Below are 7,037 nucleotides of genomic sequence, written 5' to 3' on the forward strand. Positions count from 1 at the left end.
CACCCAACAGAGAATAACTTAAAACATAAGACTATATGTTACTTACCATAACAAGAAGTCCGGAAGTGACAGGGAGTAAAAGGATTGACTATTTCAGCAACGTAACAAAATAATCAAGGACCCAGGTACTCTCCACTTCTCCCTCTTTCATCCTCAGCATGTGGATGGCCATCCTCAGGCTTGTTCCATGGTTGGAGGTGGCTGTAACTGTCTCAGACATCACCTTCTCACACAACTGTTCCAAAGGCAGGAAACAAGCCTCCTATATCTTTATTTATTTTTTAAATTGGAAAGTGTAACGGACAAAACAGTTTGTCAAATAAGGAGATGATTCTATTCAAGCTATTGCAATAGGGAGAATGTTCATGAATGAGAAAGTTCTCTAAGAAAGGGAAGGGGGTCTGGGATTTTAATAAAGGCAGGTCAACAAGGGGGTCATCCACAGTCTTACAAGAGTCACGAAGAAGGATAGAGATGGGTCTTCTTTTAGTACATGGGAGAGCATTGCTGGTAGCTGTTTCTTGGAACACAAAAGAGAGGAGGGATTCCAGAGAACAAAGGTGTAGGGGAATTTCTTAGCCAGCTCTGCTTTCTGAGAGCACAGGGCTCAGGTAAAGTTCAACATTTGTCAGTCTGCCCTTTTGTTCAAAATGAATGAATATCACTTGTCACTGAACAACTCAGAGGTAATTTATAAACCCCTGAATGGAGTGAAGCAGGGTCTGAGAAATAGTCTCTCGAGGATGTTTTGTTGCCTCTATTCCTGCAAAACCAGTTCAACCATCTGCAGAGACGTGGTGGCAAAAGTTGGTTATTTTAGAGTTCTGGAGATCAGGCATCTTAAGAGAAGTAGGCTTAAAATGAAAAAAGGGAAACAGTAACATAAAAGGTTGTATTAAAGTAAAGAACCAGGAGTTGAACTCTAAGGGTAACCAGTCCAGTGGATTCCAACAGGCCAGTGGAGGAAAACATCCAGTAATGCAGCACAACTCCTTGAGTTTCTTGAAGCTCTTGAGCTAGGATGTCAATGCTTTTGGTGGTGTTATTTTCCGCAGCCAAGGTTACCCCTCATATACGGGCATGCGTGACCCAAGTATTTCATCGGCCTTACTTAGTAATCCAGACAGTGGCTTGTCCAGAGAGAATTCGGGCTCATGCATGGTCTACTGCAATGGTGAGTCCTTCGAGCTTTATATCAAGCCATAGAGCTTCAGCTTCCAGGCCTTCTTCAGGGCCTGGGGAAAATGGCCAGCTGCAAGGCAACAGAGAGTCCCAGGAAGGATGTGGACAGTCAGGCTATAGTTCTCAGTAATGCCACCAGGCAGAAGCCAGATAAATTGGAAAAGTTAGTTTGGATGGTTGTAGCCAGATATTGAAGGAATCTGGAAGACTGAGAAATTGGGGAAAATTGACAATTTGGGCAAGGAAACAGGATCTGGTTCAGTTTGCAGGTTAGGTACCAAAACTGGTTTCTCTAAGCGGAAGAAGGAAGTCAATTAATCTCTACCTGACAAGACAGAGTTTGCATATTCATCATCTACAATTTATAGAGAGGTGTAAAATAGCTCAAAGACAATGAAAATCTCATAAATAAACCCAACAAATGTAGCCAGCTCTGACCGCAATTAAATCCCCTTTCAGGAACCTTCTACGATTTTCTGTATCTGTTGCACCCCCTTTATCACAACTTCTCAAAGTGATAAAAACAGAAACACATTCATTAACAGACCCAAATATGTACATATACCCTCTCCATAGCATATAAAAATAGGAGGGAAAAGTATACAATCTTAAATTGTACTTAGTGACACTTTTTCAGTATTGTATCTTCTTAGAAATGATCTTAGTATCTAATGAATATCTATTTATTAACTCAGTTTAGTATCAGTCCAAGGTTTTAAGTTACCTAAAGATCTTGGAAATTATCTTCAAACTGATGTAATTTCAATTACTGTTGAAATAAAGTTTGTCAGAATAATGATCCGATATGGTTAAACAAAATTTTAAATTAAAAAAAATTCTATATATTTAGTAGAAGTAATGCTAACCTGCTCTATCAGTAACTCTGGATAAGCTTAGGAAGGAGATATTTATGTAAAGTAAAAAACGTATGTTTGTATCATGCTTAACTTTAACTCAGAGAAAACAGAGCTATTTTATTAAACTGAAATTACTGACCTAGTCTTGTTTGCCAAAGATTCACCTACATCTTGAGAACTTGAATTTTTAAAAAAATTCTGAGTTTTTTTCTATAAGAATACCTTTTCCACATTGAAAGTATTTCAGGCTCACTTTCCTTTATTCCTGAGAATTTTAGGAATATTCAATTTATATATGAGCTTTTTTGTCTCTAAGCCAGTCAGAATACAATGAACTCCTTTAAGATATTTTATAATATAGTTTGGGAATACCACCCAGAGATGGGAAAATACAACACAATCAGATAATGAGAGGTTTTCTGAGGCCTTTCTGAATTACAGACATATAAACATACACAGAGAGAGAGCCACTTACAACTTCAATTCTAAATTTCAGCCATAGGTTAAACGTGGTCCTCCTTTTTATTCTCAGTCTTCTTTCTCATATTGCACTTTGAAATCTTCCCCTTCCTCAAAGCTCATTCTAAATGCACCTCTCCGTTGAAGCCTTACCTTAACCCTCAGGAGGGTGGAATTTCTTCCACAACCATTGCTCCTCTCTGATCACTTGAATCAATCAACCTGAAAATGCAGTTATTTATGTATATTCCTCATCTTCTCTTTAAATCCAAACTCAGGGATGGCAGGGATATCTTTCTTTCAACAAGCATTTATTTTACACCTACTGTGTTTCAGGCACTGTCCTAGATACCTTTTAGACAACGAGTGACAAAAAGGTGGGATCCTTGCTTTCATGGGGCTCCCAGTTTGGAATTTGATATACTTTTATATTCTCTTTTTGTATTCTTCACAGCATTTGCAGTGGTTTGTTGAATAAATTAATAAATGAATATCTTCAGGCTTAGATTCACCCTGATACTGAAAGGGAAGAAAAAAGAATTTTTTTCTGAGGACCTATTGTGTACCCTGAGCTCTTAGGCACTTTGAACAAATTATCTACTTTAATCCTACTAATATCCAGAGTCTGAGCTGAGTGCTTTACATACATATTTCTAATCTTTACAGCAACCTTGTAAGGTAGATGATTTTACAAAGGAAAAAACTGAGCCTTAGTGAGGTTATCCCACTTGTCCTGAGTCATGATGCTAGTAGGTATCAGTATAGGGATTCGAACCCAGGTCTGTCTGACTCCAAAGTCCAAGTCAGACTGCTGAGTATAGTTAAACTGCCTTGGAGAAAACTTAGGTCATGTATCCCAGAGAACAAGTCACAGGTAAGTCTTGACTTAGGGAGCCTGTGCACCTCGGGCACTAAATGGCAGGCTGGACCACACCAGTGACTTGAAGGCCCTTTCAGCCCTCCAAGTGAGAGCCAAGGTCAGCAAGTGGTGGCATGCTTTGTGCAGGTGGGGCTGAGGTTCCCAGGGGCAGAGGGCTCTCTCACCTGGAGTTGCACTCAGCCAGGTAGTCAGGAGTCAGGGGCTACTGGGGAACAAGAGCTGTTCATGCCGGAAACACACGCCTCCCACTGAGGCCAAAAGTCACATTTCTTGTTTGAAGATCAGTACTCGGAGCTGGACCTTTCACAGAAGAGATGCTGTATGTGAATGAGCTCAGTGATAACCAGTACCAAATGCATTTTAACCCCTCAGGTTTGCAACAAGTGACTACAGTCAGTCTAACCCATGTAATGTTGGGAAAGAGGGGAATAAGGGTTGCTGCCTTAACCTGAGGGATGCAGCAGCTCCCTCACCTCCTGTAGAAAACCAGGAGCAGTAGCAAGAACAGAGAGCTTTTAGGACACATTTTAGGCTTTACAGACATAATCACATTTATTTACCACAGTTGCCTCATGAGGTGGGCACGGTTATTATCCTTGTCAAGTTACCAGCGAGGAAACAGGCACAGAGAGATTTAAGTCTCTTGACCTATATCACAAGTCAGTGGAAGCAGCAGGATATGAAACCATTTTGTTTGAGTCCAAAGACGGTGCCTTTAACCACTACATGATATAGCACCTCCAGGCAAAAATACCACAGAGGATTATTATGATAACGGCCACCCATGAATCATACTTCATGTGTCCACACCACTTTGCAACTTGGCATTGTTGCCTCTCTCATCAAGAGATGGAATCTATTGCTCCACCTTTTTTTAAATTTTTCTTTTAAAATCTGGGCTAATCCTGTGACTTGCTTTGACCAATAATTATGGCTGAAGTGACACTGTGGGAGTTCCAGAGCCTAGACCTCAGGAGGCTTTGCAGCTTACACTCGTATCACTCTTACCCTCTTGGAATTTTGAGACCGCCATGTTAGGAGAAAGTGCAGGCTATGTTCCTGGAGCATGAGAGGTCATGTGGAGCAGAACGAAGGCTCTCCAGCCCACAGCCAGCCCAGTTGGAAGTTGAGTAAACCCTTTTGGATGTTCCAGCTTCAGCTGGCTCCCCCGCCTGCAGCTGCACCTGTGAGCCCAGGTGAAACCAGTAGGACCTCCCAGTCAATCTACCGAATCAGAAATAAGAAACCATTGTTGTAAGCCACTAGATTTTTGAGGTGATTTATAATGTAGCAATATGTAACTGAAATAGGTAGGTTTTAAATTCATTGTCTATCTTGGACTCCCTGCTTTTTGGCAATCTAGGGTTACATGATAGGGAATGATGGGAAATTTGAGCTAGAGGAATGGCAGACAGCATCTAATTAAACCCCTTTTTTTTTTTATGTTATTATTTATAAATTACAAACAAGGCATATTGATCATCACTTGAATATGTTGTTTTTTGACATTTTATGTAATCTATGAATGATATAGTCAGGCTTTGATAATGTCTGAAAAAACAGTGTTTCTTTAATTAAAGTTTTCAGACGAATTTTCTTACATTTTGCTATGGCCTTGCTGCTTTTGTCCTGTGTCTTTTTGAAAAATTAATTAATTAAAGAGCTTTGTTGGAGTATAATTGCTTTACAGTGGTGGGCAAGTTTCTGCTCTATAACAAAGTGAATCAGCTATACATATATATATATATATATATATATATATATATATATATATATATCCCCATATCCCCTCCCTCTTGTGTCTCCCTCCCACCCTCCCTATCCCACCCCTCTAGGTGGTCACAAAGCACTGAGCTGATCTCCCTGTGCTAGGCAGCTGCTTCCCACTAGCTATCTATTTTACATTTGGTAGTATATATAAGTCCATGCGACTGTCTCACTTCGTCCCAGCTTACCCTTCCCCCTCCCCGTGTCCTCAAGTCCAGTCTCTACTTCTGCATCTTTATTCCTGTCCTGCTCCTAGGTTCAACCCTTTTATTTTATAGAGGAAGACACTTGTCCCATAGAGGAGAAGTGACTTGTCCCAAATCACAGTTTTTACAGCCTGAGACAAGACTAAACTTGTCTTCAGAGCCCCACATCTAGAATTCTCTTTGCTACACAACATTGCCCAACTACACTGCAGTAAGAGAGTGTAAAAGCTATTTCTGACTAATTTCAAGGATAAACACTAAAACCTGTTTATAGTACATAGCCTTAAATTTATAGTCTTCAATTGTTGTGACATCCATGCAAGGAGATCCATATGCCAAGTACCCATAAAATGCCAGGAAGGAAGCAATTACTGGAAACAAGACAGTGAATTATCATAATTGAGTATATATATTGTCTCTGGTGGATCTGTGCGTTTACAGATGTGCCAGCTCCCTGGTAGACCAGTTGGTCTCACCTTGGCTGCACCTTGGAATCTTCTGAGGAGTTTTAAAGACCATCTGAGGTTGGCCCAGGCATCAAGAGTTTTTAAATTGGCCCAGGGTGAATCTAGTGAGCAACTGGGGCTGAGAACCCCTGCTCTGGACCGTGAATTCCTGGAGGGGCAGAATTTTTATCTTTGCACCCCTCCAGAGTGCCATTCCAGAGAACAATTGTTGATTGAAACTGGGAACACATGGCTGAAAGTACTTACAGAGAGCAGCTATGGCAGAGTGGAAATTACATGGGCTTTGACGTCAAAAATATGTCTTTGCCTCTCAGTTTTGCTATTTAGTAGCTGTGTAACCTTGGATACAACAGGATGTCTGAGCCATCTATAAAATGGATATAAAGATGATACTGACTTCCCAGGGATGTTATGAAATTCAGCTGAGATTGTTTAGCTTTAAAAAACTCCTTGATAACAATAAAGACCTTGTTAAGTATTGTTATTTCTATTCAGAAAGGAAATAGACAAGCTTTTTTTTAATGGTAAAAGCAATGAAAGATGATTATAAGAATTTAAGCAATATGGAGAGTTATTTTAAAAAATCAAGTACAAATTACCTATAATTCCTCCATAAGTACACTTAAGCATTTTGTTATTTCTCCTTCCGCATGTTTTTCTTACTGTCTCTATGTGTGCCTGCACACATTCAAACACATGCACAAAAACATGATTGAAAAAATACAGGACTGTATTGTGTCCATTTTCCTTGTTAGTACCTTGAGTTCTTCATATCCATGAATAGCAGTTGTGATGTTTTTCTAACCCAGGGATTTGAAAGCAATTGAAGGAGGTAATATGGTTATGATGAAATGGAAACAAGAGCAAAGCCAGCACAGATTTGCAGAAAAAATTACACATTTGGGGTGCCTAATGATTGCTGAAAATTATTTGCAAGGTTCCATTGTGGCTTACCCATTTTCTCCCCTGAAAAGACTGACGTCTCCCACAAAAGCTTGGGAATTGACACAGATGGTCCTTACCCAAGAGCCTTAGTCACAGCCCCCAAATCCTTTTGGCCAGCAACCTTTATTTACACATGGCTTCAAAGGTAGTGAGGAAGGGAATGGAAGGAAGAACAAAAGTGCTTACTCAAGTAACTATTAATTTGAGGAAAGCAAGTTTCATACCCGAGCCAACCTAGAGTTGATTCAAAAGCCAACAGTTAAAAGAGCCAGAG

This window comes from Phocoena phocoena, chromosome 8 (assembly GCF_963924675.1).
Source record: "Phocoena phocoena chromosome 8, mPhoPho1.1, whole genome shotgun sequence".
Lineage (NCBI taxonomy): Eukaryota > Metazoa > Chordata > Mammalia > Artiodactyla > Phocoenidae > Phocoena > Phocoena phocoena.